This window comes from Bos javanicus, chromosome 15, assembly GCF_032452875.1.
Source record: "Bos javanicus breed banteng chromosome 15, ARS-OSU_banteng_1.0, whole genome shotgun sequence".
Lineage (NCBI taxonomy): Eukaryota > Metazoa > Chordata > Mammalia > Artiodactyla > Bovidae > Bos > Bos javanicus.
In genome coordinates, this window is record NC_083882.1 from 11,342,131 (window position 1) to 11,352,373 (window position 10,243).

The 10,243-nt window shown below is 36.1% G+C and overlaps 1 non-coding gene across 1 annotated transcript; it reads right to left on the reverse strand.

The window, feature by feature from the left end:
* Positions 1-8,270: 8,270 nt before the first annotated feature.
* TRNAW-CCA (transfer RNA tryptophan (anticodon CCA)) lies at positions 8,271-8,342 on the reverse strand. Its single transcript has one exon. It is a non-coding gene; the product is annotated as a tRNA-Trp (tRNA).
* Positions 8,343-10,243: the final 1,901 nt, after the last annotated feature.

Consider the following 10,243-nt stretch of genomic DNA (forward strand, 5'->3'; position numbering starts at 1 on the left):
TGAGATCTTTTGTTGTGGTGCACGGACCCTCTAGTTGAAGCTTGTGGGCTCTCTAGTTGTAGTACATGGACTCCAAGGCACAAGGGCTCAGTAGTTGTGGTGCATGAGCTTAGCTATTCTGTGGAATGTGGGATCTGAAATCCCTAAACAGAGATTTAACCATTTAACCCATGTCCTCTACATTGCAATATGGATTCTTAACCACTAGACCATCAGAGAAACCCACTTTTAATATATTGTTGGATTTGGTTTGTTAATATTTTGTTGAAGATTTTTACATCTATTTTTATAATAGACTTTTTAAAAGTTTTTAATTTGTTTTCCTATTAAGATAATGGTAGCATTGTAAAATTAATTTGGGAATATTTCATCTTCTCCAATTTGGGGGGATAGTTTGAGAAGAATAGTTTAATGCTTTCACTTGTCCACTAGAATTCACCTGTAAAGCTGTCAATTCCTGAACTTTTGTTTGATGGGAGTTTTTGATTACTAATTCAGTTTCATTTCTAGGAATCAGTCTGTTCAGAGTATATATTTCTTCCTGATTCAGTCTTGAAAGGTTTTATGTTTTAGGAACTTATCTAGTCTTTCTAATTTGTTCAATTTGTTGGCATATAACTGTTCAGTATTTTCTTATGATATTTTAATCTTTATGTTATTCTTTGTACTTCTCTTTTCTAATTACTTATTTTGTTTATTTAGGCCCTTTTTCCTTTTATCATAATGATCCTGGCAAAAGGCTAACAATTTTGTTGATATTTTCAAAAATTCAGTCATTGGTTTCATTGTTTTTTGTTTCATTTTTTGCCCTCTATTTTACAAATTTATTTTTTGATCAATACTCATTTTTTCCTTCTAAATTTAAACATTGTTTGCTCTTTTTTGTAACTCATTTTGGTTGCAGATGGGGTTGTTTATTTGAATTTTTTTTCTTTTCTCTTGAGATAGGCCAGGATCCCTCTTAGAATTGCTTTTGCTGTATATCATTGATCCTGGAAAATTTTGCTTTTATTTGTCATAAGCAATTGTCTGATTTCCTTTTCATTAACTCATTTTTAAAATAGCATGTTGTTTAATCTTTGTAAGTTGTTTTCCATTCTTTTTTCTGTAATTGATTTTTAGTTTCATACCATTGTGTTCAGAAGACACTTGACATAATTTCAACCCTTGTAAATTTGTTGAATCTTCTTTTGTGGCCCAGTGAAGGATTTTTCCTTGAGCATTTTCCATGTGCACTTGAAAGAAATGAATATTATTCCATTTTTGAATGGAATATATTGTAGCTACTCTTAAGTCCAACTGGTCTTTTGTGTCATTTAATGCCATTTATGCTTTATTGATTTTCTGTTTGGGTTATTTGTTTATTGATGTAAATGAGGTATTGAATTCCCCTATTACGACTGTATTAGTATTAATTTCTCCCTTTATATCTGTTAATATTTGCTTTACAGAGTTAGGTGTTCTCATGTTAGGTGCATTTGTGATAGCTAATATTATATTCTCTTCTATGATCACTATGATCCCTTTATCTTTACATAATGCCTGGCCTTGTCTTTTGTTACAGAGTATTTTTAAAGAAATTCTTTGTCTAATATGTTTATTTCATCTCCATTTGCATATGTGTTTCATTTCCATTTCTACCCCTCACTTTCAGTCTGTGTGCTTCTTTAGCTCTGAATGAAGTATCATGTAGGCACCAAATAGATGGGTCTTGTTTTTCTATCCAATCAGTACCCTATGTCTTTTCATTGGAACACTTACTTCTATTAAAGTTAAAGAATTATTGATAAATATATATGTTTAAAGCCATTTTGTTTCTTGTTTTCTGGTTATATTTACTGATGACACAAAAGACTTTGACTGTGTGGACAGTCAAACTGGAAAACTGGAAAACTGACAAACTGGAAAACTCTTAAAAAGATGGGAATATCAGACCACCTTACCTTCCAACTGAGAAATCTGTATCCAGATCAAGAAGCAACAATTAGAACTGCACATGGAAGAATGGACTGGTTCCAAATTGGGAAAGGAGTACAACAAAGCTGTATATTGTCGCTCTCCTTATTTAACTTATATGCACAATGCATCATGTGAAATGCTGGGCTGGATGAAACACAAACTGCAATCAAGATTGCCAGGAGAAATATCAATAACCACAGATACACAGATGGCACCATCCTTATGGCAGAAAGTGGTAGAGGAACTAAATAGCCTTTTGATGAAAATTAAAGAGGATAGTGAAAGAGCTGGCTTAAACACAACATTCAAGAAACTAAGATCATGGCATCTGGTCGCATCATTTCATGGCAAATAGATGGGGAAACAATGGAAACAGTGAGAGACTTCATTTTTTCTTGGGCTCCAAAATCACTGCAGATGGTGATTGCAGCCATGAAATTAAAAGATACTTGCTGTTTGGAAGAAAAGCTGTCATCAACTTACACAGTGTATTAAAAAGCAAAGACATTACTTTGCTGACAAATGTCTGTCTAGTCAAAGCTATGTTTTTTCCAGTAGTCATGTATGGATATGAGCACTGGACCATAAAAAAAGCTGAGCACAGAAGAATTGATGCTTTTGAACTGTGGTGTTGAGGAAGATTTTTGAGAGTCCCTTGGACTGCCAAGGAGATCCAACCAGTCAATCCTAAAGGAAAACATTCCTGAATATTTATTGGAAGGACTGATGTTGAAGCTACAGCTCCAATACTTTGGCCACCTGATGGAAAGAACTGACTCATTGGAAAAGACCCTGATGCTGGGAAAGATTTAAGGCAGGAGGAGAAGGGTGTGACAGAGGACAAAATGGTTGGATGATATCACCGACTTGATGGGCATGAGTTTGAGCAAGCTCCAGGTGTTGGTGATGGACAGGGAAGCCTGGCATGCTGCAGCCCAATTGGTCCGAAAAGTCGGACATGACTGAGCGACTGAACTGAACTGTTTTTATATCCAATTGGTACACTATGTCAACAATAATCCTATATGCGAGATAGCAAAAGAAACACAGATGTGTAGAACAGTCTTTTCGACTCTGTGGGAGAGGGCGAGGGTGGGATGATTTGGGAGAATGGCATTGAAACATGTATAATATCATATGTGAAACGAATCGTCAGCCCAGGTTCAATGCATGATACAGGATGCTCAGGGCTGGTGCACTGGGATGACCCAGAGGGGTGGTATGGGTAGGGAGATTGAAGGGGAATTCAGGATGGGGAACACGTGTACACCCATGGCAGATTCATGTTGATGTATGGCAAAACCAATACAATATTGTAAAGTAACTAGCCTCCAATTAAAATAAATAAATTTATATTAAAAATAATAAAAAAAAGAACACACACACAAAGAATTATTGACAAGTATATATTTAGTGCCATTTTGTTACTTGTTTTCTGGTTGTATTTATAGTTCTTCCCTGTCCTTATGTTCTTCTAATTTCTTCCCTTGTGGTTTAATGATTTCTTTAGTAGTGTGATTGTGTTCCTTTCTCTTGTTATGGTAATTTTCTATTTGTGATTATCATGGGGTTTGTGTATGTTGCCTGTACCTATTTCTACTTGTTTTAAACTGATAGTCATTTAAGTTGAAATATATTCTAAAAGATACTTCCCTCTCCCACTTTCTGTGGCTTTGGTATCATATTTTACATCTTCATGTTTATCCTTTAATGGTTTATGTTTTCTCTAGTTGATTTTACAGTATTGGATTTTAATCTTCATATTTATTTATTTCAGTAGTTGACTCACAGCTTTTCCTACACATTTGTCTTTATTAGTGGGATTTACAATCTGAGCCACTAGGGACTCTCCATAAATTAAGTTCTCCTTACAGCATTTTCTTTTCCTCTTAGACCCTTTAACTCATTTCATATGGTTAGTTTAGTATTAAATAAATCTTAGTTTTGCTTGTCTAAAAAGTTTTTTAAATCTCTCTTTCAATTCTTTTTTTTTTTTTTTTTTATTTATTTTTTTCTTTTTTTTTTTTATTCTTCCAATTTTATTTTATTTTTAAACTTTACATAATTGTATTAGTTTTGCCAAATATCAAAATGAATCCGCCACAGGTATACATGTGTTCCCCATCCCGAACCCTCCTCCCTCCTCGCTCCCCATACCATCCCTCTGGGCCGTCCCAGTGCACCAGCCCCAATGACAACCTTGGTTGGAAGATTATCCTAGGCTTAACTTTTTCCCTTTAGCACGTTAAATACATTATCCCACTCCCTTTTTGTCTGCAAAGTTTCTGAAGAAAAAATCATCTGATTTTTTACTGGGGTTCTGCTGTATATGACAGGTTTTCTCTTGTTGCCTTTAGAATTATTTAATTTTAACTTTTGGTCTTCTAAATATATCTATTAATACTAATTTGGAGTTCTTTGTGTTCATCTTCTTTGGGACTCTCTGTGCTTTTTATAACTAGAAATCTGTTTCTGTGTGTACTTGTTTAGTCATAGGAAATCAGCCAAAGCCCCAGGCAGTTTTCAGTCTGCTTCCTCTGCCTTGTTCCTGGGAGTAAAGATCTATTCTTAATTTTTATGAGCAGAGACTTGGTTTCTTACAGCCTTCCGATAAGTCTCATTTTTTTCAAATAAACTAAAGGAACTTATCTCCCTGGTGTTAGATCCCAGAGCTGCAGTACCTAACATGTCATTGGAACCTCCCACTCTCCAGGAAGTATCCCCAGGCTCATGATATTCTCCTCAACTTCTGTGGCCCCCGCTGGAAGCATGGGCCCCTACCTGGTGGCTTCTTCTCTCTTCATACTCAATTCTGTGTAGATCTATCTTTTCTTTAAATTAATTAATTTAATTGGAGGATAATTAATTTAAAATACTGTGATGTTTTTTGCCATATATAAACATGAATTGGCCACAGGTATACGTGTCCTTCCCATTCTGAACCCCCTTCCCACATCCCTCCCCATCTGATCCCTCTGGGCTGTCCCAGAGCACCAGCTTAGGGTGCCCTGCCTAATGCATCAAACTTGCACTGGCCATCTATTTTACACCTAGTAATGAACATATTTCAATGCTATTCTCTCAAACCATCTCACCTTCACTTTCTCCCACTGAGTCCAAAAGTCTGTTTTCTACATCTGTGTTTCCTTTGCTGACCTGAAAGTAAGATCATCAGTACTGTCTTTCTAAATCCCATATATATGCATTAATATACAGTATTTGTCTTTCTCTTTCTGACATACTTCACTCTGGCTAATAGGCTCCAGGTTCATCCACCTCATTAGAACTGACTCAAATGCATTCCTTTTTACAGTTGAGTAATGTTCCTTTGTGTATATACACCATAACTTCCTTATCCATTCATCTGCCAATGGACATCTAGGTTGCTTCCCTGTCCTAGCTATTGTAAATAGTGTTTCAATGAACACTGGGGCACATGTGTCTCTTTCAGGTCGGATTTCCTCTGAGTGTATGCCCAGCAGTGGGATTGCTGGGTCATATGGCAGTTCTACTCCCGGTTTTTTAAGGAATTTCCACACTGTTCTCCATTGTGGCTGTACAAAATTTGCTTTCCCACCAACAGCCCACACCCTTTCCCACATTTATTGTTTGTAAACTCTTGATGATGGTCATTCTGACCTGTGTGAAATGATAGTCATTATAGTTTTGATTGCATTTCTCTAGTAATTAGTGATGTTGAACATCTTTCATGTATTTGTTAGCCATCTCTATATCTTCTCTGGAGAACTGTCTGTTTATATCTTTTGCCAACTTTTTTATTTGGTTGTTAATTTTTCTGGTATCGAGCTGCCTGAGCTGCTTGTGTATTTTGGAGACTAATTTCTTGTCAGTTGTTTTGTTTGCTATTATTTTGTTCCATTTTGAGGGCTGTCTTTTCACCTTGTTATAGTCTCCTTCCTTGTGCAAAACCTTTCAACCTTAATTAGGTCCCATTTTGTTTAGTTTTTGTTTTTATGTCCTTTACTCTTAGTGGTGGGTCATAGAGGATCTTGCTGTGATTTATGTCAGGGTGTGTTCAACCTATGTTTTCCTCTAAGAGTATTATAGTTTATGGTCTTACATTTAGGTCTTTAATCCATTTCGAGTTTATTTCTGTGTATGGTGTTAGAAAGTGTTTTAGGTTCTTTCTTTTACACATAGCTAACAGACTCTATTTTTTTGGGCTCCAAAATCACTGCAGATGGTGATTGCAGCCATGAAATTAAAAGACGCTTACTCCTTGGAAAGAAAGTTATGACCAACCTAAATAGCATATTGAAAAGCAGAGACATTACTTTGCCAACAAAGGTTCATCTAGTCAAGGCTATCGTTTTTCCAGTGGTCATATATGGATGTGAGAGTTGGACTGTGAAGAAAGCTGAGCACCAAAGAATTGATGCTTTTGAACTGTGGTGTTGGAGAAGACTCTTGAGAGTCCCTTGGACTGTAAGGAGATCCAACCAGTCCATCCTAAAGGAGATCAGTCCTGGGTGTTCATTGGAAGGACTGATGCTGAAGGTGAAACTCCAATGCTTTAGCTACCTCATACGAAAAGTTGACTCATTGGAAAAAACTCTGATGCTGGGAGGGATTAGGGGCAGGAGGAGAAGGGGATGACAGAGAATGAGATGGCTGGATGGTATCACCGACTCGATGGACATGAGTTTGAGTAAACTCCTGGAGTTGGTGATGGACAGGGAGGCCTGGCATGCTGTGATTCATGGGACCACAAAGAGTTGGACACGACTGAGTGACTGAACTGAATGACTGAACTGAACCACTTCTCCCAGCACCGCATGTTGAAGAGATTGTCTTTTCTCCAGTGTATATTTTTGTCTTCTTTGTCAAAGCTAAGGTGTCCATAGGTGTATTGATTTATCTCTGCTGCTGCTTCTGCTAAGTCACTTCAGTTGTGTCCGACTCTATGTGACCCCATAAATGGCAACTGATCAGGCTCCTCTATCCCTGGGATTCTCCAGGAGAGAATACTGGAGTGGGTTTCCATTTCCTTCTCCAATGCATGCATGCATGCTAAGTCGCTTCAGTCATGTGCAACTCTGTGGACAGCAGCCCACTAGGCCCCTCTGTCCACAGGATTCTCCAGGCGAGAATACTGGAGTGGGTTGCCATTTCCTTCTCCACCATTTATCTCTAGGCTCTCTATTTTGTCCCATTAATCTATATTCTGTCTGTGCCAATATCATAGTGTCTTGATGACTGTAGCTTTGTAGTATAGTCTGAATTCAGAAAGTTTGATTCCTCCAGTTCCATTCTTCTTTCTCAAAATTGCTTTAGCTATTTGGGGTCTTTTGTGGTTCAATAAAAATTTATTTGTTCTAGTTCTGTGAAAAAATACCATTGTAGTTTGATAGAGATTGCATTGAATATATAGATTGCTTTGGGTAGTATACTAATTTTCACTATATTTATTCTTCCAATCCATGAACACAGTATATTTCTCCATCTGTGTCATCTTCGATTTCTTTCATCAGTGTTTCATATTTTTCTTATAGAAGTCTTTTGTTTGTTTAGGGAAATTTATTCCTAAGTATTTTATTATTTCCATTGTAATGGTGAATGAGATTGTTTCCTTAATTTCTCTTTCTGACTTTTCAGTGTTAGTATATAGAAATGCAAGGGGATTTCTACATATTAATTTTCTATCCTGCAACTTTACTATATTCATTGATTAGCTCTAGTAATTTTCCATTGGCATCTTTAGTGTTTTCTATGTGTAGATCTTTCTTTACAGCCTTGATTATACAAAAGCCTTTCTGCTAACCGCCCCCCGCCCCCCCCCCACCCCCACCATTTGTTTTCATAAAAAGTTGCTCCACATTTTGATGTATTTTTTGAAGTAGGTGAGCTCAGCACACTCTTAATTTTCTATCTTGATTTCCAACCCCTGAATAAACTGTTTTACTTTTCCTAAAAGGAATCATAACTAATCCAGCTAGGGAAACAAATGTGAATAAAACAGCCATTAATCCATAACACCAGCATGTCATAGTGAGATCAAACTCAAATCTGTAGTCATAGCATGTGATTTTCTCAGTGATTACTTGCTATGTTGCTTTGCAAAAAAAAGATTATGTCTGTAGTATAACAGTAATTCTCTAATATTTATTGACCAAAGAAGGGGAAATAAAAGAGGTCCCAGTCCCTAATTTCTGAAGGAAGGTGAAGGTGAAGTCTCTCAGTAGTGTCTGACTCTGCGACCCTGTGGACTGTAGCCTACCAGTCTTCTCCATCCATGGGATTCTCCAGGCAAGAATACTGGAGTGGTTTACAATTTCCTTCTCCAGGGGATCTTCCCAACCCAGGGATCGAACCGGGGTCTCCTGCATTGGAGGCAGACGCTTTAACCTCTGAGCCACCAGGGAAGCCCGATCTATGAAATCCTAATCTAATAGGTATGAGATTTAGACCCAGAGTTCAATTTCATCAAGTGTTATTTATGATTCTGATGAAGTATTTCTAAGGTGGCACTTTGGGAAACATTAAATTATTTCAAAAATAAATTGTGAGTACCCATCTCTCTATTGATATGAACTATTTAATAATCTATGAACCATAGTGTTTCATTTACCTATTTAAATTGCCATCTTTCTAAATAATCATAACATCTTTATTCTTTAATTTTTTTTACAAGTTCCTGGTATGTAACTTTCAAATACTAAATATGTAGCATTTGGTTTAAGCCTATATACATCTAATTTTATCTACTCTAAAGAGAATTAATAAATATATAAAATATTTCATTGGGAAAAAATTAGTTATAATTAGAGGACCCATATCATGGTTTGTGAAAAAGTTGAGAGAATAATATGTAAGATTTTAGTTATTAATTGAAGAGGTATTTGTGAAGGGAATTTTAGCTGAAGGTGGAGGGTGTGAAGAAAACACAGGAAGGTTCCAATTCATATTCAGAGACTAAAAGCTCAGTATGCTTTGAATGTAGTAAGCAAATGGCAAATAGTGGAATTTATACACTAAGTGCATTTCTATAATAGATAGTAAATGGTTTCAATAGTAAACAAAGGAATTTATGATCCACTTAATTACGGAATTAAAGGTTTTTGAGCTGGAAAAGACCTTCTAGCATTCATCTTCTGTTAGAAAGTCCTTGGTAATTTAGACTACACTATAATTTAGAGCATCTCAAGGTGGGAAAGGGGGATCGACACGCCAAGCCTTAAATTGTTTGACTATGACCTTAAGTAGCAACTAGTAGATTTGTCTCAAACCTACAGTATACAAAGGCATTTTCTTTCAAAAAGACCCATTGAAAGTTCATATGGTAGATGTTTTTAAAATGTATTTTGCAAAGAGATTAAGTGGCTTGTTCAAAGTCAGAGACTGAAAAATGACAAATGAGGGTTGACATCTGGTTTCTCATACATTTTCCTATAATGTGTACTCCATATTAATGGACTTTTCCACTATTCTTATATTCTAAAGATGATAGTATAACCGCTGATTTTGTTTTGTTTTATTTTAATATCTGTATTTGCTTTTCTGACAAGTGTTTCTAGAATGTAACTCTTGCTTCAGTCCTTGTGGTAGTACAACCATTTGTATTCTTGGTACAGTATGGCTAGCAAAATGTTTTTGCCAAAAGTCCCACAGACCAGCTACTTCTCCCAGGCTGGAGGTTGGTAACTTTCATAGAAAAGAAAGTATGCAGATGAAGCAATACAAACATCTTCAGGGACACTCTATTTTGCAATCAGGAAGACAGCTAGCATTCTTCCATAGATGGTTCTTGTGCCTGCAAAGTTTTTTTTTTTTTTCCTATCACATAATTTCAAAAGCATCAGGAAATATTAACTTTTAAAATTGTCTGTGGAAACTATGACAATGTTATCAGAACTTTGAATGCACCTTTGTTAGTATCTAACTTGATAGTTATGGAATTTCAATTTAAAATCAACTGAAGTCCAAAAGTAGTTTTTAAAAAGCAGGCATTGTTGAAAGCATTAGTCATAAGTTTTAATTTGTTTGGATTTTCCTTTTAGAAAATACCACCTCATCATTTCATATTTCCCAAGTCAAATCTTTTGAAGACGTTTTTCCTGATCAGCTGTGAAAAATATTGTAATTCAACGTTATCTTGGCATAAATATATTCAAGAAAGGAAATTAAAGGACAGATTCAAAACATCTGCCAGATCCTGATAAAGATAGCGAAAATGATTTAGTCTGAATCATTATCTCCCACTCAGGACTATATACCTCAGAGCTAGTCAACCCGCTTAATCATAGTTTGAATAGTCAGTCAAATG